The sequence below is a fragment of the Pinus tabuliformis genome, chromosome 6 (genome assembly GCF_031772625.1).
Source record: "Pinus tabuliformis cultivar Carrire ecotype Pingquan chromosome 6, CPIR1, whole genome shotgun sequence".
NCBI classification, from domain to species: domain Eukaryota; kingdom Viridiplantae; phylum Streptophyta; class Pinopsida; order Pinales; family Pinaceae; genus Pinus; species Pinus tabuliformis.
Window position 1 is genome coordinate 806502957 of NC_142292.1, and position 21868 is coordinate 806524824.

The window sequence follows — 21868 nt, forward strand, 5'->3', positions numbered from 1 at the left end:
TCTATTCTCTTTTTCTGTTCTTTTTCTGTTGTGGTGTGATTTTTGGAGCGCTCCTCTTTGTTGTTTCTTCCGTCTGTGGTTTGGAATTTTGTTTGATTGTCGTTATGTGAGAGAGACAGAGAATTTTAGATAAAGAGGCTTTGATGGCGTGGTATTCTGTGTATAATGGAGTCTGGAAGCGATCTCCAACAGCTGTGTGAGTAATGTAAATTGTAAGTGTGGATTGTAATTAATTTTGATCTCAATTTAAAGAGGGAGGGAGAATGAGCCAGATCTGTAGTCACGTATTGCATTATTATATGGCTTTTGGTTATATTACACTACAAAGATATACTTATTTCTGCCCTGTTTAACATTGATTGCAATTCGTCCATCAAGAAGTGAGAGGAAAATAAGCTTTCATTTCTGACTTTTAATTTTTGACTTGCCAAACAATTTCTGGTGTGAGCAGGGGTTGTGATGGAATAACTGGGATTGGCATCGGATTTCCCTTGATGTTTGTTTCAGGTACGAAGTTAACCTTTGCTCTTGTGCTGAGAAATAATACATCTGTACATCAAGAATTGAGTGAAAATAGGCTTTACATTGATTGCAATTTGTCCATAAGAACTGAGTGAAAATAAGTTTTGAATTCTGACTTGTAATTTTTGAGTTGCCAAACAATTTTTGGGGTGTGAGCAGGGGCTGCCAAGGAATAATTGGAATTGGCATTGGATTCCCCTTGATGTTTCACGTTTGCTCTTGTTCTCAGTAATAACACATCTGATCATATCCTTTTACTTATCGGCAGTTAGTTTAATTTCTTCTTGTTCACAGAAAGAGAAAACCGGATTAAATCACTTCAAATTTTCCCTCCTATCATTTATTTTCTCTTCTTTGTGTTATAATTTTAACATTTCTTGTTCGTCTTCTGAAAGTTTAAAATAAATAAGTTAAAATTTAATGGAATTGGCATTGGATTGCCCTTCATGTTTGCTTCAGGTATGAAGTTAATGTTTGCTCTTACTCTGAGAAATAATAGATCTGCCGAGGTTTTCTTGATTATATTTAAATCCTATATGGTTTCCTGCCTTTTATTATGAGAAAGAATGAACCTAACAATTTACTTATCTATACCTAGTTTAATTTCTCCTTATTCCCAGAAATAATAGATCTGCCGAAAAAAGAAACAAATTAAATCGCTTCAAATTGTTCCTTAATTTCTTCTTATCTGCACATCATCTCTTTCTTTGTGATCAGTGTTAAATTCCTTCAGTTTTATTTTTTTTCCCAGAGAAAAAAAAACATCATAGATTTATATTAAAGAAATATAAAGATTTGCAATACATCGCATTTTTTTGGGACTATGAGATGCCCAAAACCAAATGCTATATAATTGAACAAATTTATCCAATTCACAGAACCCTGAAACAAAACCTTACCCATATCTCTAGTTTAGTTTTAATTAGTTTGCTCGCTGTGTATTCTCAACAAGGAAGCCTAGAGAAGTAACAGTTGATTTGGTTTTCCTGCTTTGTTTACTTTTTCTTATTCTTAGAACGGGTAGGTATCTGTTTATTTTTTTCATTATTATTTGCGTTAGTTTAATTTTTCTATTTTAAAAAGAAGTAGATTAAATTAAATTTAAAGTTTCCCGCTATAGCTTTTACCTTGTTTGTGTTCTCAGTAAGAACAAAGAGAATAAATCCAATATATGTGAATCAATACTTGATTCCAAAGAAAGAGATGATGTGCATTACTTTGATATATGTATCCCATCCCATTTAACCCTTCCATCGAATTCTAATGGTGTTGGAATCAAGTAATGCATTCAGTTGACACCTCATATATCATATCTTCCACTGTACAGCTATGTTTTTTTCCTAATGTAGTTAGATCATATCTTCCACTGTACAGTTTTTTTTAAATGTACTTGATATGTTTTACTGTACAGTTTTGTTTTCTTAATGCGATTCACTTTACTAATTTGGTATTAACTATATCTATAAATATCTCTTTATTATTTTTAAAATCATGGTAAAATATTTATTTATTTATTTTTTAAATTAAATTAAAATATTTATTATTATTCTTAAAAATCAAAAATAGATAATCTCATTACAGATCAAACTTATTATTCTTAAAAATCAAAATATATAATCTCGTTACAGATCAAAGCATGAAATTCTCACAGAGTGGGAAGGAAGACAACAACTTTGACATGAAGCGTGAAGCTTGACATGTTTCATTGTACACCATATCTAATGGAGTGACATGTTAAGCTTGACATGTTTCATTGTACAACGTATCTAATCACTACAAAAAAACAGGCAATTTGCACCAGATTTAGCACCAGATTTTAGTGCATTTTTTTCTCAATTGGGATGAACAGCCTGGTGCTAAATCTGGATCTATTGTACAATTTTTAAAACGTCATTTTTTGTACCAAATTTTGCATCCTTTTTATGACAAATTTTGCATCATTTTTTGGATCATATTTTTCACCAAGATTTTCATTTGGTTTTACAACAGGTTTTGCTTCTAGTTTTGTGCCATTTTTTGCATCATTTTTTGCTTTCTCTTTTTTGGCATTATTTGCTTCTAGTTTTGTGTCATAATTTGTATCGATTTTTACACCATCTTTGGCATCTGATTTAGTGCTTTTTTTACAACCAGTTTGTGCCAATTTTTGCATCTGGTCTTATGCCATTTTTTGCTTCTAATTTTTTACTTATTTTTACATCTATTTTTGTGCCAGTTTTTCTACCTTTTTTTACACCATTTTTTTCATCCAGTTTTGTATCATATGTTGAATCTGATTTAGTGCCAAATTTTTCTTGCATTTTTGCACCATTTTTTGCATCTACTTTTGCATTTTATTTATCTCCCTTTTTTTGCATCCTATTTTGCATCATTTGTTGCATCCAATTTAGCATCATTTTTAACACCATTTCTTGCATCCAATTTTGCTTCCTTTTAAGCATCTAAATTTGCATCCTATGTTGAACCATATGTTGCATCCACCTTTGCATCCCATTTTGTGTCTATTGTTACGTTCAATTTTGAGCCATTTTTCTCATCTACTTTTGCATTTGTTTTTGCACCAAGTTTTGACTGATTTGTTGCACCTCATTTTACATCCAATGTTGCATCTCAATTTGCATCCAAATTTGAGCCATTTTTATGCCCATTTTTGCACCATTTTTCTTCTTTTGTGTCCAATTTTGCACCATTTTTTATATCCAAATTTGCATCCTTTTTTCTGCCACATTTTGTGTCCACATTTGCATCTCATTTTGCACCTAGATTTTAGTTTGAATTTTCATCTAGTTATGCATCATTTTTGACATCCTTGGTTTCACCATTTTTTAGTCCCATTTTGCATCTTGTTTTGTGTCTTTTCTTACATCATTTTTGCATCCTAATTTTACACCATTCTTTGCATCCTCATTTTGGTGTCCATTTTTGCATCCTTGTTTGCGCCCAATTCGGTATCCTTTCATATGCCCTATTTTGTTCCCTTCTTTGTGCCTAGTGTTGCACCCATTTTTAATTTTACTTTAAAACCTTTTTTGTGTCATTGTTTGCATCTTGTTTTGATGGCTAGTTTAACATCCAATTCTACTCCCAATTTTGCATCCATGGTTAAATCCACTTTTGGCTTCTTGTTTAGAGTTTTACTTTTATTCCCATTTATGACCCCCTCATGGGTTCATTTTACTAGGTTCATTTACATAGTAAAATATATTAAAGTTTCTAAATATCATTTTGCTGTAGGATTTAATGCACGGTTAGATGAAAATAAAACCCTCTCAGTTTATCCCGTAAACTTATGACAAACCAATTAAGAGAAAGGTTGTTCTAAGGCTTAGGATTCTTAGTAGATCAAGATGTAGAGTATAGATTTAGAAAAGAGAATGAATTCTTGTGAGTCTTCGCATGCAGGTCTTCTTGGAGTTTTTAGTATATCTAGGAAGCACTCCTAGCTAGCTCCAAATCTTGGTCCTACACATAAGAGAGAGAATAAAGCAACCTTTACAACATAATATCTTGATAATCGAAACTATCAGAAACATATAAATATTATTGAATAAATAAATATAAACCAAAATCCCATACATCCATTATTTAAATAGAAGAAGTAAAGAATGAACAGAAACATGTGGAAGGAAGAACAATTGATCTATATGAATAAAGGAGTTGGAGGAAAGTTACAACAATCAGATGTAGTTGCAACAACACCTCCCCCAACTCGTAGCTCCAAAACTCTCCCTCTCAAGATAGATCTCAACAGTGTGATAATACAAGAATTCCCATCATTTTTTCAATGGCCAAGCCTCCAATATATATGAAAGTGAAGGCTATGAAGATTTCTCAAATTTGAGAAAAATCTTTTGGGTGAATAATGTTTCCTGATATAAAAATGGCATTTTCCACCTTTTAGATGCTTTTGTGCTTAATAAAAGGCTTCCCCATGCTTTATGGCTCTTTCTCGCTTTTGTATGCTTTTGTGTTTTAGGAAAAAGCTAAAGATGAGGATAAAGAGATCACATTCCACCATATGAGTTTCCGAAAGTGAACAAGAGTGTCAAATTCAAATTTTAGTTTGCTTATGTTTTAGTTTTTTTTTTAATATATATTTAGTTTTAATATTTTTTTATTTTCTAAAAAAAATATTTAGTTTTTGGTATTTTTTTTCTATAAGAAAAATTATATTTTGTTTGTATAAAAGTGGATTTTAAACATTCCATTCATGCTAAATTTGTGATTTTATGATAGGAGTTTAAATTATATATAAAAAGTAACTTAATGCCATGTGTTGTGTCGCTGAGATGGGTGTTATACATCTCTTCCTTGCTAAGTTATAAAATGTGCTTGGGTTTTCTTAATGCAATAAAACTAATTACGTTCTTCATGATATCTTGAAATGTTCATCTTGAACCAGGCTAATAAAACAATAAAGTTAAAATAGGTTTGCCTTTGTCCTTTGTAGTTCTTTGTCCCCATTAATCTTGGTCTTAATAGATTAATTGTCTTATGGTGGCCTTGAGTGGTCACTTCCATTAGTTGCATGCTTTATAGTTTTCTGTTAGTGACATTTTTTAGGCTTGACAATATGTTATTTACTTTATCAAAATGTGTTATTGTCCATATTATTGTTAAATATTAATATTAAATATGTTGGTTTTTGAGCAGGTTTTAGCAAAACGTTCCCAAAATGTTTATAGATTGTATTTTATAATGCAATGATTCATTGTTTGATGAAATTGTTTTGGATATTTTTTTTAATGATTCATTGATTGATGTAATTGTTATGGATATTTTTTTTAGTATATTAAATTGTATGTGATAAAATCAAAAGTCACCTCTTTTTCAGATTTTCATTGGTTAATTTCCCTTAAGGCCATCAAGTTCAACATTCGGTCCCAAGTTAAGGAAATATAAGAGTCATGAAGTGGAATTGTCCAAGCACTTAAATCTTGAGACAAGTTTTTTTTAGTCACATTATACTTCCTTTCTATGTAAATTCTCGATGAAAATAGTCTCATGGAACATGAGGGGCCTCAATAGTAAAGGAAAACAAAGATTCCTAAAAAAAAAAATGGTACACAAAGCACCCATCAATAATGTTGATATAAGAAGCAAAAATATTAAGTGAGGTTCTACCTCATATAATTAGAAAATGGGCGAGGAATTTCCAAGTAGTAGCAATTGATGCTTAGAGATACTTGGGTGGAATGGTTATTATTTGAAATTATCAAGACATCAAGGTTACCAATATGTTTACCTCTTTTCGCATTATGACAATACAATTTTAGTTAATTGACATCGAGGACTACTACCATGTATCCAATGTCTATGACTCCAATATCGCAAATGGAAAACCTCTATTTCTCAATTCTATTTCTAGCACAAGTAATTTATACTCCCCATCTCCATGGATTATTGGCAGTGACTTCAATATTATCAAGTGTCTCGAGGAAAAGAAAGGATGAATCACAATGTTTAACAAGATATTTTGTAAGCTATACCATTAAAGCCATAAAGTAGTCTCCATTAAAGTTGTCAAGCAATGAGTCTCCAACCCATACATGTGGATCAATGAGATGTAATACATGTGTGGTGACTAACTTAATACACCGCTCTAATAACTCTACAAACTTATGTATTTCACTTTGTCACATAAATTGACAGTAGTGTGACATAAGTAAACCAAGAGTAGACATGAAATCCTTAGGCAACAAACATTCCCTAGATCCTCAATTAGGTGCTTAAATGATGAAGTGAAAACGCAAGGAGAAAAGAGGAATTCATGATTTAACCATCACAAACATGTGATCAAGTGTGATTAGGAGTGTATATATTCATATATTTTCCAAAGAGGAAGTGAATACATGAGTTACCATTCATTGGCCCTTATTTTTCTTTATTTTTAATTTTCTCATATATAGGACTTAGGGAATAAGTTTTTCATAGTTTGGCACAATTCATATATATAAGATTTACATAAATTTTCACTTCAACCTTAGAGTTTAGACTTAGATAAATCAATATGGTGTATCTTTAATGATTTTGGCTTTCACTCTTTGATTTTATTTAATCACAAATGACAAAAGGGGAAATATTTTGCCACAAATCTATGAATGCTTAATCATAAAGGCATCATGTGATGAAAGTAAATTAATGATGTTATTCTCTATGAAAATGATGGGTATTCTTGAGAAAATCTTATGCTTATGGATGTCTCCTCTTTGGTTGAGAGGGAGTGAGGGTAGAGACCATATTATCCATGTGTCATGTACTATGGCCAGGACTAACAATCGTAAGCGTAGTAAAGACACTAGTAGGGAGAATGGTGGATTGGATAAACATCTAGGACCAATATTCTTTGACAATTTAGACTGTGACTAGGACTAATCGCCATAAGTCAAGTACATTAATCCAAGATAAGAATAGTCATGGGGATTGACATTTCCTGGTGTCAAATATTATGATAGTGGACTAGGAAATGATCATGTGAGGACATAAGTGGTGAACATCCCGGTGGGGTAAGTGCCTAGAGAGGCAGTGGTGTCCAAATTTATGCCTCCCAACAATGTGCTTTGATCTAAAGGAGAGATAAACTTGTTAGTCGAGGCCTTACTATTTTGACAATGTTGGCTATGATGATGTAAATCATCATTGATGCTTATCAATCCAGATCCCTTATTATATGAATATTTCAACTTGAGAGTACTTTTTTGTCTCATTATGAGTACCTCCCTAATTTAGAGGGAGGGTCATCATCTTCATTATCACCATCATCACCACCATTATTGTCATCATTTCATTATCGTCATAATCACCATTCATGTCATCATCATCATCATCATTATGGATATTGTCGTCAATTGTTCATAATTATACGTATCATAAGAAATATCATCAACGTAAAAAATGTTACGAGTGCTCGAAAAGGGTTGTTAGGACACATGATATATGCAAGAAAAATAACAAATTTATTTTTTAGAGATGATTGATGATGATCATCATCACTACCATTATCATCCTCATTATAATTGTCATCATCCCCATCATCATAACTAATATAATTTTTATCATAATTGTTGTCATCTTCATCATGAACATCATAATCATCATTCATGCCATTATTGTTCTTGATGCTGACCAAGATGAAAATAATGATAATGATGATCAGATGATGATGACTTGGAAGATGATGCTAAAGATAATTATTATGATTTTGACCATGTCAACATTTAAAAATTGGGAGGAAAATTGGGAGGAATGGCCAAGGTCATTAGCATCATCATCATCATTGTCATTATAACTCGCATTGTCTTTATCATCATTGTCATTATCATAACAATCATAATTCATGTCATCCTCATCATCTTCATTATCATCATCGTTATAATTATTGATATTGTCATCAGTTGTTCATAATTTTCAATGTCATAAGAAATATCATCAATGCAAAAAATATGATGTGTGTTGGAAAAGGGATGAAAAAGTGAACAAAAAAATAGGGGTAAAAATAGACGTAAATTTGGATGAAGAGTGGACACAAGATAAGTAGATGCAGAACAAGACAGAAAAATTGACACAAAAGTGGATGAAAAAGTAGATGCAATAGTTGATGCAAACTTGAACACAAAATATGATTCAAACATGGATGAAAAAGTGGAAGGAAACATGGGCACAATAGTAGGCATAAAACTTAGCATGAATTGTGGTGAAACAAATGTGGATACTACAATGAATGTAAAAAAAAAAAAAAAAAAAAAAGACACAAACTTGAATGCAAAAATGCGGAAAACTTGGATGAAAAAAGGGATGTAAACATGGGTGCAATAGTGAACAAAAAATTAGTTGCAAAATTGGACGAATCAAAAGTGGATGTAAAAGTAGATTCGAAATGGGATGCAAAAAACATAAACAATATTTGATGCAAACTTGGACACAAAAGAGGATGCAAATGTGGATGCAATAGTGGAAGAAAATGTGGGTTGCAACGATAGGCATAAGATATGGCACAAATCATAACACAAAAAAAGTGGATGTAATAATATACACAAAAAAAGATGCAAACTTAGATGCAAGACAAGATGCTATAAGGGATGTAAAAGTGGATGCAAACATGGGTGCAACATGAGAAACAAAATTGGATTCAAAATATGGATGCAATGGAAGTACATGCAAAATAAGATACAAAATGAGACGCAAAACCCAACACAAAAGTGGATGCAAAAATAGATGCAATATTTTATGCAAAAGAGGATGCAAAATTGGAAGCAAACGTGGGTACAACAGTAAGTACAAAACATGGCACAAATTGTGTCACAACAAAAGTGGATGTAATGATAGATGCAAAAAAAAAAGAAAATGAAGATGAAAAATAGGATGCAAAAGTTGATGCAACAAAATTCTATGCAAAAGTAGATGCAATACGAGACACAAAACCTGATGCAAATCTTGACGCAAAAGTGGATATAAAAAGGGATTAAAAATAGATGTAAAAGTTGATGAAAACCTAGATGTATATGAGGATGCAATCGTGGATGCAAATTTAGAAACAAAAAAGGGTGCAAAGGGAGGTGTCAAACTAGATGCAGATTATGGCACAAGAAAAATGGATGCGATAGTGGACACAATAACAAATGAAAAAGAGGATGTAAATATGGATGCAAAACAAGATGTAAAATTCAATGCAACAAAAGTAGTTGCAAAATTAGATGCAAGAACTACACACAAACCTCGATGCAAAACTTGGCACAAAGGGGATGCAAAAAATATGCAAAAATGGATGCAAAAAATGATGCAAAAGAGGATGCAAGAGATGATGCAAAATTTGATGCAAGTGTAGGCGCAAAAAGTGAATGCAATAGATGATGCAAAAGATGGTGAAACAAAATTAGGTGCCAAACTCGATGCAAAACATGGTGCAAAGGATGGCACAAAACTTGGCATAAAACGTGGCGTAAAATATGGTGCAAAACCTATTACAATACCTGGTGCTGAACTTGATGTAAGACTTGGTGCAAAACTTGGTGAAAACTTTGCATCAAGTTTTGCACCATATTTGATAAATGGACACAAATAGCACCAAAAATGGTCTCTAGACGCAAAAAAGGATGCTAATCACAGGGTTTTGTTGTAGTGAATGGAGTGACATGGTGTGAGTTCTCATGTTTCATGGTATACAACCAAGGCAAGGCTTATTTATCAGGCTGTCAAATCATAAATACGCTGGACAGTATATGCCCACCACTTATTTATATCTTAGATTTAACGCCTTGTCAGAGACACAATTATTACAAACCTACTCACGAACCTCACTGAGCATTTTCCTTCGAAACATTTTTAACTCCCAGGGCTTTGGTTAATTGAGAGTAAGGATTTTTCTTATTAATGAAATTTAGGATTTTAAGAGAAAATTAAAACTTCGAAATCTGATAAATGAGATTTTTACTTTTTAGAAAAATAAAACATTTAAATGAAAGTTTTTTAGTTGTGTGTTTTTTTAATAAAAAACATTTAAATGCTTCTCATTTCACAACTCATCATAATCTCTGAATAATCAATGTGGGTTCCTAAAACACATTCTTGAGCTAGGGGAGGGATGCCATTACCTGTGCGCCCTCCCCTCCACCTCGCCTACACCCATGTGAACCAGAACTGTCGTCGTACGACACGTGTCCGACGTGGACTGCCTCATGTTGGGCAGCGTGTCAAGGTTTCAAAACTTGCTTAGGCACCTTCCGTAGTGTTGTTTCCGCCTCATTTCTGCGATGTGTTGTTTCCCTCTTGTTTTTCTGTTCGGGTCCAGTTGTTGGGAGAAGCCCTCCGCCGACGATGGCGTGGGATGGCTCTAGTACCTGCGCGTTTCGTCCGCCATGGTTGAGCTGATGTCCGCCATTGTTTGCTGATACGCATCCATGGTTGGAACAGGGTTTCTGTTGTTCTTGTGGTTTTCTGCCTGCAATTGTTGGTCATTCAGGACCGCCGGTGGTTTAGGGTTTCCTTGGTGGTGATTTAATTCGCACTATTTGTTGTTTGGGGAGGAGCCAGTACCAGTTTCAGCCAGTTCGAGGTCGAAGGTTGCATTTACAGGTAATTGCAGGATTTTGTGTTTTTTGTTTGGGTTTTTTGTTCTCCAATTGCTAATTTCCAACTTGTTGCAGGTGTGGCAAGCTCTGGAGAAGGTCTGGCGAAGGTGTGGTGAGCTCTGGACTTGGACATGGCTTCTATCCGGTAGGATTTTAATCCTACCAGCCATTTCTGATGTGTTTTTCAACACAAAACACCTTATTGGAATTTTTGTTAACTTTGCATGGCAGGTTTTGGGTTTTGTAGGTTAGGGGTTTTGTTTTGAGGGTTTAGGGTTTTGCAGGTTTCCCATCACGTCTCCTCACTCTCATTTACACACTCTAGGTTTCCAAGTGAGCTCTGCAACCCTCTTTGCATCATAACCGGGATGGAGCTAGACATTAATGTCAACATAAAATGGCTTGTTTCTTGATAGTCTAGTCTTTTGTTTTGAGGGTTTAAGGTTTTGCAGGTTGTCTAGTTTAGGGTTTTGCAGGTTTCCCATCACATCTCCTCACTCTCATTTACACACTCTAGGTTTCCAAGTGAGCTCTGCAACCCTCTTTGCATCATAACCGAGATGGAGCTAGACATTAATGTCAACATAAAATGGCTATGGCTCTAAGCATTGGTCTCTATTTGAGTAGGCATTTAGAGTTATGATGGTTTCCAAGTATTTTACACAGGTAACGTTTACCTCAATTTTATTTTGTTCACCTCAGAACCTCTCCAGTGAGTTTTATTTTAACAATCTCTATTTTGGGGGTCTTTAGGTTCGAATCTTTATCTTTCGAAGTGTTCTCTCGATAAGGGTTCATTTAGCAAGGCGGGTTTCTTTTCCATTTTCGATCTCGGTTAGCATTCAGGTTTTTGTTCATTCTCTTCTACTATTTAAAGCAAAGACCCTCCATCTTACAGTGCTTTAAGATGGATTTTTTTTTGGAAAACATCCCTAGTTGGGAGGGTTCTTACGTGGAGCTATCGTTTCTGAATATCAGCGTAATGAAAGTTTACTGTGGTTATTGTTAATTTTCTACTGGTTTTTATATGAATGTTGTTATTCTTAATTTTCTACCAGTTTTTATATGAATGTTGTTATAATATAAAGGAGTTTTTATCATGAGGGTGAAAGATGTTCTTTCTCGGGATTTGAAATTAAGTGATTGAAATCTAGTGGAGTGGATAACACTTTATTGTGAATTCACATATCTCGGTTAGCATTCAGGTTTTTGTTCATTCTCTTCTACTATTTACAGGTTCTTTTGAATACAGATATGTGAATTCTTGCACTTCTAGTCACAACTAGGTTAATAACACTTCTAGATGGCGTGGGATTAAATTATATCTATAGTTATATACAACCTTATCACCTTATGGAATCAGGGTTATCACCTTATGGATGTGTTTGATAGTTAAGATAATTTACATAAGTATGTGCTTGTAGGTAAGCTTACTTAGATCTAGGTTATTGTTTCAAAGTTGAAAAACTGCTTACAGTGGCCTGCTTTCTATCATCCTTCTTGACTGCAATGAATAATTAGATCTGAAGAATATTGCTACTGTGACTTAATAAATACCATAAGACAATAATAATAAGCCTAAGACCATTGCACATTGACCATAAGAGGCTAATAAAGTCATATGTTTTTTTGTTGGTGACTTTCCAAGTGTTTTTCTAAGGTCTGGTATATGTTTTTTGATATCTGAAATATGCTTTTCGAGATCTGGTGTACTTGTTTCAGTAGGAAGAAATCAATTTGCTAAGGTTTAATATCCTTAAGAAATCACTTATGAGTCTAGGGAGCATCATTTTGAAGCTAATGGTGAAGCATTAATTGATTTATTTTGTGAAATATTGTTCATCTTTGCAGTGGAAAAATATTCAGCCCCAAGACATAATATGAATTGACATAACAATTTCAAAAGGGGAATAAGTATCTAAGTTATCATTGTAGCATCTTTTGTGGATTGATATCATCTCTCTTTAATATTTCAGAGGTTGGTGTTTTTTTTGAGCCATTGGTTTCAGGTCTAACTATTATGTTTGCATCCATTGGGTGGCAGACTTCATTGGTTTCTCTTTTTGTCTTTTTTATTCGAGCATTGCATGTTTGCATCTCATCTCATTGCAAAACATTACATTGACATTCTGATTCGTATTTTTCATATAACACAACATGTTCTAGCTACTCTTCGGGAATATTAACTCTTGCATAATATATCCTTCCTATACTTATCATCATTCCTTACAAAGTTGTTACATTATTAAAGTAGAGAAGGAATCTTATAGAAGTTGGATCTAAAATTAACATAAAGGTGACTTTTGTGCATGACTTTTAGTTTCTAAATTAGCTACTTTCAGTTGAGGGTTGCTAACATTTACTTTTCCTTCCACACCATCGTCTTGGAGATAAGCTTGTGGATGTGAATGAACTTAGTAAGCATGTCGATTAGTGATTTTGAGATTGTGTGGATTTGGATGATTGCTTCAGCTTTCCTCTTCATTTGAAAAAATTGATAGATCCCAAGCAGTTCAGTAGGTATTTGTCCTCTTTAATCTGTCTTTTGTCAGGGCAGAGGTCAAATTATAGTAAGGGACCTAGCAGGATATGAGACATGGAACCTAACTGGATGGTTTCTTCTTGTTGATGATTACTTCCTCATCATCTAAAAGAACTGCTAGATCCGAAGCATTTCAAGAATCGTCCTACTCTCAGGCATCGTCACCCCCAGCTTCCTTCTCAGTTTCCCTTGATGTTGTTGCAATGGACCATGGAACTATCCATGTGTATGAAGGATCACATCCACATATCCTCCTTCTTATTCTCTTAGGTCTAGATGTTGTAGGTAAGCTTACTTAGATCTAGGTTATTCTTTCAAAGTTGAAATACTGCTTAAAGTGGCCTACTTTCTACCATCCTTCTTGACTGCAATGAATAATTAGATCTGAAGCATACTGCTACTGTGACTTAATAATACCATAAGACAATAATAATAAGCCCAAGACCATTGCACATTGACCGTAAGAGGCTAATAAAGTCATATGTTTTTCTGTTGGTGACTTTCCAAGTGTTTTTCTAAGGTCTGGTATATGTTTTCTGATATCTGAAATATGCTTTTCGAGATCTGGTGTACTTGTTTCAGTGGGAAGAAATCAATTTGTTAAGGTTTAATATCCTTAAGAAATCACTTATCAGTCTTGGTAGCATCATTTTGAAGCTAATGGTGAAGTATTAAGTGATTTATTTTGTGAAATATTGTTCATCTTTGCAATGGAAAAAGAAGCCCCAAGACATAATATGAATTGACATAACAATTTCAAAAGGGGAATAAGTATCTAAGTTATCATTGTAGCATCTTTTGTGGACTGATATCATCTCTCTTAAATATTTCATAGGTTGGTGTGTTTTTTGAGCCATTGGTTTCAGGTCTAACTATTATGTTTGCATCCATTGTGTGGCAGACTTCATTGGTTTCTCTTTTTGTCTTTCTTATTTGAGCATTGCATGTTTGCATCTCATCTCATTGCAAAACATTACATTGACATTCTGATTTGTATTTTTCATATAACACAACATGTTCTAGCTACTCTTCGAGAAGATTAACTTTTGCATAATATATCCTTCCTATACTTATCATCGTTCCTTACAAAATTGTTGCATTATTAAAGTAGAGAAGGAATCTTATAGAAGTCGGATCTAAAGTTAACATAAAGGTGACTTTTGTGCATGGCTTTTAGTTTCTAAATTAGCTACTTTCAGTTGAGGGTTGCTAACATTTACTTTTCCTTCCACACCATCATCTTGGAGATAGGCTTGTGGATGTGAATGAACTTAGTAAGCATGTCGATTAGTGATTTTGAGATTGTGTGGATGTGGATGATTGCTTCAACTTTCCTCATCATTTGAAAAATTGATAGATCCCAAGCAGTTCAGTAGGTATTTGTCCTCTTTAATCTATCTTTTGTTGGGGAAAAGGTCAAATTATAGTAAGGGACCTAGCAGGATATGGGACATGGAACCAAACTAGATGGTTTCTTCTTGTTGATGATTACTTCCTCATCATCTAAAAGAACTGCTAGATCCGAAGCATTTCAGGCATCGTCACCCCTAGCTTCCTTTTCAGTTTCCCTTGATGTTGTTGCAATGGACCATGGCACTATCCATGTGTATGAAGGATCACATCCACATATCCTCCCTCTCATTCTCTTAGCTCTAGATGGTGAATTTATTATGCCATGTCCTTCCTCAAAGCAATAAAACAACCTAGGTTAAAGCATTTCTTCCACTGTAATAAATAGTCTTTCAATGTTAATAATCAATTTTTTATAAACATTTGTGCTTTGCTTGCAAATAAAACTGTTTTACAACCAACCAAGCTGCTGTTGGCTTTTCAATGTAGTGAATGTATAGAACCATAATGTTGTTAGTGTTTCAAAGCAATAAAACAACCTAGGTTGTAAGCCAAAATGTTTCTGTGACAAGAAAAAGACACAATCCATCCAAAATCCACATCATAATGTGGTTACAACCAAAAACATATGACACCCCTATTCTTTATGACCCTGAGAATCTTGTAAGATTTCTACATTATAATAGACTATAGATGTTCCTTCTAAAATGGATTTTTGATACAATGTCACACACATTATGAAATAAAACAACCTAGGTTGTAAGCCAAAATGTTTCTGCGACAAGAAAAAGATACAATTCATCCAAAATCCACATCATAATGTGGTTACAACCAAAAACATATGACACCCCTATTCTTTATGGCCCTGAGAATCTTGAGTGCCAAAACTCCCCGAGTTACCTTCTTGAGCCAGGTAGGTTGGCCTACCTATCAAGGGTTGATTAGGAAACGGTTGATTGCTGCCATATGATTGACTCCAATTTGCAGCTTGCAACCATGGAGGTATTGAGTACCCATATCTCACATTTGCACTACTGACCTTTGCATTAAGTGGAGGTGTGTAATGAGCATACATAGAATTGACACCAACTCTGGTAGGAATAAGGCAAGTGGGTAAACCCTTAGTTTGATAGTGAGGCACTTGAATGTTTATGAGATCTTGGAATAATGGTGTATTATCTGCAATGGAGTCCAATGAGTTTGAAATAATCCTGGTTTCATCAGCTATTCTTGTATCATTGTCAACCATATTGATCATCCCTTGTTCCTTTTCAAGCATTTGTTGTGCCTTTCTTTTTTCCTTTTCCTGTCTTGCCATTTGTTTTTGTTGGTCCTTAACTTGCCTTGCTTTATCTCTTTCAATCCTTTCATCTGCTCGACGTTGCGCTGCAACAATCCTTGCTGCCTTCTTCTCCTTGACTAGATCCTTCTTTTTCTGTTTTAATTCTTGCATTTCAAATTTCTTTTTTTCAGACTCAACTAACAGGTTTATATAGTCCTCTGAGGTGAGTAACTGTGAGCTTCGGCCCAAACGAAGACTACTCGGTGCACCTTGCTTTTTTTTCATTGATACTCTCTCTAATGATAGCTTTAGGAACTGGCCAAGTGTCTTCTCCACCCCTCCCACCTGCATGTCATTGCTTGGTACTTCCCTTTCAGTATCTGATGGAACTGATTGAACTATATCATTATCTTCATTTGATGCCTCATTATGTGCTTCATCTTCTTCCATTGATCTATTGTCCACAAAAAAATGAACAATTTCACTGTTCAATTCTGCTGGTTGTGAGGGCATGTTCATGCTTTCTTCATTGGTTACTGAGACACTATGTGCATTCATATTAATCATTGCTTCTGCTAGCCATGAAGGTGGGGTTACTTGGCTTGAGAATGTCAATTGGTCATTGTCAACTACATGTTCAACAATGTCATTAACAATATCAACAATAAGAGTTTCATGTTCTTGAGTTGGTGGAACGATCTCCATGTTACTACAAATTTGTTCATGGTTATATTGTGTTTCACATACCATTTCATCATCTTCAACATATAAGTGTCCTTGAGATAGGGAAATCATATTACCAGCTGCAACAACATCATCTTGGTCATCTACTTCTTGCACTTCAACACCTGTTTGGGCATTCCCTTCTTCCTGACCATCCGCACGAAATGCTTGGCTACAACTAGTATCATGCATAAGAGCATCATAGTTTAGTGGCCAGATTCCTGTCCTCCTAAAGCCAGCCTTGATATTTTATGGTGTCAAAGCCCTTTTAAAAGCTTTACTTGCAAGCTCTACTAGCTCGAACCTTTTCACCTCAACCCCTGGATTCTTTGCCATCCATGCAGCACGCTCCGACCTGAAATAGTTCTTGAAAGGGCCAAACACACTAACATCAAAGGGTTGCAGTCTGTGAGTGGTATGAGCGGGCAATGTCAACAAGTCGATGCCTAAATTGTTTGCTTCCTCAATTGTTTGTACAACCATGTGGCTCCCATGGCCATCTAATATCAGTAGGTGTTTGTTATTAGGCGAGACGCCACCTGGTACCGATGCAGAAAAGTGAAAAAGCCAACTTAAAAACAATTTTTTAGTCATCCATGCATGGGGATGTGCAGCCATGCATGCACTTGGTTCACAGTTATGTATATAGTTTTTCAGTTGATTTTTACCTTTGAATAGATAAAATCCTGGGATTGAAGTACCAATTGCATTGACACAACATAAAATAGTTATCCACTCCCTACTCTTAGGCAAAATCTTTGGCACATTTTGGCTCCCTCTCTTGGCAATTACCCGCATGCCACAATTCCTCCCTACCTGTAAACCTGTTTTATCACAGTTCCATATATGGTCTGCTCCATAAGAATGTTTATCGTAAGCACTAGAAAGTGTGTCATAGAACTTTTGCACAACTGTGGGGCGCAAATTTAATGCTCTGTCTCTGTCAAGGCCCTCAGCAGTACGCAATACAAGTTCTGGATGCTTTTTATTAAACCCAAACCACTATGATTTACCAGGAACCCATCTTTGAATGGGTTTGGCCTCCCTTGACAGATTTGAGCAACTGTGGATTTGAGTTGTATCAACTCTAGCCCATGTCCCAATTGGGCCATCTCTTTACACCACTCAACCACCTCGGCTTCCTCCTCCTTAGTCATAACTGTAAGAGGCCTTCTACATTTTGTATGAGTTAGTCCATTTATCCAATAATGTATTGATGAGGGAGGAATACCATGTTTTTTTGCAGATGCCCAAACTGAGTATCCATTAAACTCTATGTCATCAATTGCAACTAACATTTGTTCTTTTGTCCATCTTCTTATAGCACTGATCTTTTTAGTTGAACTTGCCCCTTGGACTGTTGTTGACGGTGGTTCTGTGGTTGATGGTGTGTTAACATCGGCTGCCGTCACATGGTCATCCTCAACAATGTTCCCTGGTGCATTGTTGACATTGACATCAACTGTCTTGTCCTCATCAGACGATGTGCATCGTAGCTGCGCACCCCTTGTCACTCTCTTGCCACTTCTCCTTGTACGAGCAACATAACTTCCTTTTTCCATAGATGCAACAACCTGTAAAATTATTGCATGCATTTAGACATTAGAATATTTGTAAATTATGCTTTTATACAAGGCAAAAATACTTCTGCTTTATTATAGGGAATTATCAACATGTATGTTAGTATCCTTGAAAAATCAAATATACGGAATCATTTTGTTGTATGTCTTCAAAATTATCAGTGATTGTTGTTTTGATAACTTGTCTTTACACTTAAAATACCATGACTGTATTGATTGGTTTTGTTATGCATTTCCCAACAGAGCTCTTGTTCGGTTTGACTACTTAAAATATTGTTTTGTTGTTTTGTTGTTTTCTGTAAGTGATTGGTTGACATTGGAATATGTATTATTACAGAAGTCGAAGATTACAAATAGAGTTCTTGCCTCAGCATCCCTTTCTCCAAACCTGTCCTTTGACCACATCCCTACGTTTCCACTGCAGTGATGTAACTGGATGGAAATGGAAGAAAACTTAGATTTTTAGTAACAACATTTACCGAGTTTGACATGAAGCTATTGTTCCCTAAGCGCTTGCAATAAAAGCCTGATATGATCATTATGTTCTCCTCTGAACTTAAAAGTCGTCAAAGTATCATCAAGGAAAAACAAGTAAAAATTTGTTCAACGATTTGCTAATATAGTGTCCATCCAGAAGATAAATGATAAAAGTAGTTGGGGCATTTGTTGCTCATAGTAGCATCTTGTTCGGTATGCTACTATGATGTCTTGTATATGTCTTCATCTTTGATTTGGTGATGCCGACACTAGAGGACACCCCTACCTGTTACAATCTCAGTCACTTTAGCACAGCTTGCACTGAAAGCTCAAATACACAGACGAGCATGCACAGAAACAGGCAAAAAGAAATAAACCACACCAGGATTTCCTATGCATTAATTTATCTTGGTAATTGAAATTACAGGGCTTGTTGTGTGAAAGGTTTTTGGTGCTATAACAATTAAAACTTAAAACCACAGCACAATAAACAACCACAGGGCCAACCCCTTTCGTACAGGTTGTTACCCCTCATGTTACATGAGGTTTGCACTTGTGATTTTCATCACAACACTAGTGAATTTTTGTCACAAGGATCAAGCTTGCAAGATCACATTGATAGATGTTTTGATGGACAGGGGGTGCATTTGTGTTTTGGCTTATAAATGGTGCTATCTTGGGGTGAAATTATTGCCACGATGGTTGCTGGTGAGTGTGGGATGGGATGTTCTAGCATGTTAGTGGTGGCCTAATTGATGAGTTAGCATGTGCCTAATGGTTTAAACTCTTGATGTTCTGGTGCACCCTCATTATTTGGCAGTGTTGGCATGTTTGGGTTGTCTCAGCTTAGCAACTATTAAACACTTCATGCATTTCATGTAGTGGGAACCCATCAACTTAGGGTCTCCCTAAGTTTCAAGTGTTAATAATTTGCTTCTTGGTATGATGGTTAAATTAAGGGTGCTTCACCATGGTTTGGTTGTGATTAATCTTCATTAAGATGGAGCACCCTAGCACTTTGGATGCTGAATTTCTTATGGTTTGCAATTTTGGAGATCATTCTTATTGAGGGCACTAGCTTACTTTCTCGTTGTTCACATTGTCTAGATATTTCGAGTTTGAAGTCTCCTAGTTAGAATGTCCTAGGAGATATGAGGGAATTGCACACATGAACCACTTTGTTATGATGTGTCCAACATCCCTTGATGGAGCACTAGCCTTATTGCATGCATTTTTATGGTGATTTGACACTATGTTAACCACTTGAAAGCTTATTAAGGTAGTTCCCTAGCTCATTCGCATGATTTCACACTTGGGTGGGGGTTATTTTGACATATCTTACGGTGGCCACAACTCCTATGAGTGGAGGTCTATATCTGTGTGTTGGGATACTAATTCGTATGCGAGGAATGCATTTCATAGTGATAGCTCGGGTGATAGCTGCATCTGATGAGGTGAGGGGCCTCGATTCTTATTGATTCCGATCATTCATAATACCAATCATAGATTCTGATGACTAGTGCCTTGAGATGGATCATCATTATAAATGTTGTTCTGGGGACTCTATTTTGAATTAGAACATAGTAATGTAACTCAATTATAGCAAGGAGATACTTACACCACTAATTTTACTTTACCCATAATGTAAAATTCAATTCACATACCTTAAGCAACTTATGCATACAACAATATTTTCCTTATTGTATGTTTTCATCTTACAACTCGGTTCCCCTTAACAGTGTTTTCGTTACTGTCTATTTTTGTCATATCCTTGTGGTTATATCTCGGTGCTCCTTAACAGTATTTTCCTTACAGTCTGTTTTCGTCTGATCCTCCTGGTTATATGTTGGCTCTTCTTAAGTAGTAGTCATTTGATTATGCTTTTCAATAAAATCTTGTCGGGCACATCAATACGTCTATAAGTCTGAACATAGAAATAGAAATAGGTGAATTGTGAAATAGAACTGTAGGCTGTGTGTTTATTTTCATGAAAGTGAAACTGAATCTGTAAGAAGGTGAATTGTGAAATAGAACTGTAGGTTGTGTGTTGATTTTCATGAAAGTGAAACTGAATCTGTAAGAACTGAAACTGTAAGAACTCTAATAAATGAAAATAGAACTGTAAGAAAAATGTGTTGTAATTGATATAACTATCCTGGATATACTGGCAACTGTTTTGTGATGTTCTGTCTTCAAGGTTGCTGAATAGTTTGAAAGCATAAGATGCAACTTCAATAGTGGTTGAACTTCTTTTATAGTTTTTGGCACTTGAATTTAATTGGTGGACATGGATGGGGATGGATTGCAATGGCTTCATTTTGAATGTGTGGTCTGGATTTAATTTGATGTGATCTAATGGTTGGGAATTTGTTATTTGTTGATCCATGTGCTTTGATTTGTTTTAATGAGAAATAGAGTGAGTTGGGTGTCATTTATTAAACAAAATGGGTTTAAATGTTATTGGGTTGGGTGTCATTTATTGAACATAAGGGGTTTAGTTGTTGAACAACACAACAGTTATGGCTGACATACATTCTCTTTTATTATGTGTAGGTATGGATATTTATTTGGGATACAAAGCTTCAGTTCTGATGAGTGGGGGTTGAAGTGACTACTACTTTGTACTTCTGGAATAGACCATTTTGGAAGCATTTATGGTTTTATCTGTTTTTTAGTTGGGTCAATATGGTTTGCACTCTTAAGTATTAAGATACTATTTATGGACAGTTGTGGGCCCAGTCAATGTATTAGGAAATTTTGGACATAAATTAATACTTATTTATACTTAATATTATTTATCTTTGTTTAAATATTGGTTGCAAAAGTCTCAATTCCCGGTGGTTTGGTGGGACCAGTACCATATCAATTACTGGTCCCTGCACAACATTAGGAATCTCTCCCTACTCATTTCTTCAACGAAAAGCTTGTCTATATACCTTTGTAGACCATCTTTCAATTCAGTTCAATTATTTGAATCAATGGTTTTGGATCTCTTTATTTCAAATATTATTTGATCAACATTATAATGGTTTAAGATTTACTCCTTATATCTTATATAATACAGATCTATTGCTTTGACCCCACCTGGGTTGAAGTTGGACTTTTAAGAACCATCCAGATTGGAATATAATCCTATTTCAAAATTATATCATCTCTTGTGGGGCTTTTCACTTTTTAAAAATTGTCAAGATTGGGATATAATCCTATTTCAAAATTATATAATCTCTTGTGGTGCTTTTTACTTTAGCCTTTTGCTTCATGCGAAGACAAAGAAATATAAACGATATAATTTAATAATGGGGTATCATGAGATTTTGCCGCAATC

General features: G+C 34.9%; 1 long non-coding RNA gene across 1 annotated transcript; it reads left to right on the plus strand.

Moving 5' to 3' along the window:
- LOC149261255 (uncharacterized) lies at positions 1 to 21337 on the plus strand. The gene is made up of 3 exons (XR_016248414.1): positions 1 to 212; positions 452 to 507; positions 21097 to 21337. It is a non-coding gene; the product is annotated as an uncharacterized LOC149261255 (long non-coding RNA).
- Positions 21338 to 21868: the final 531 nt, after the last annotated feature.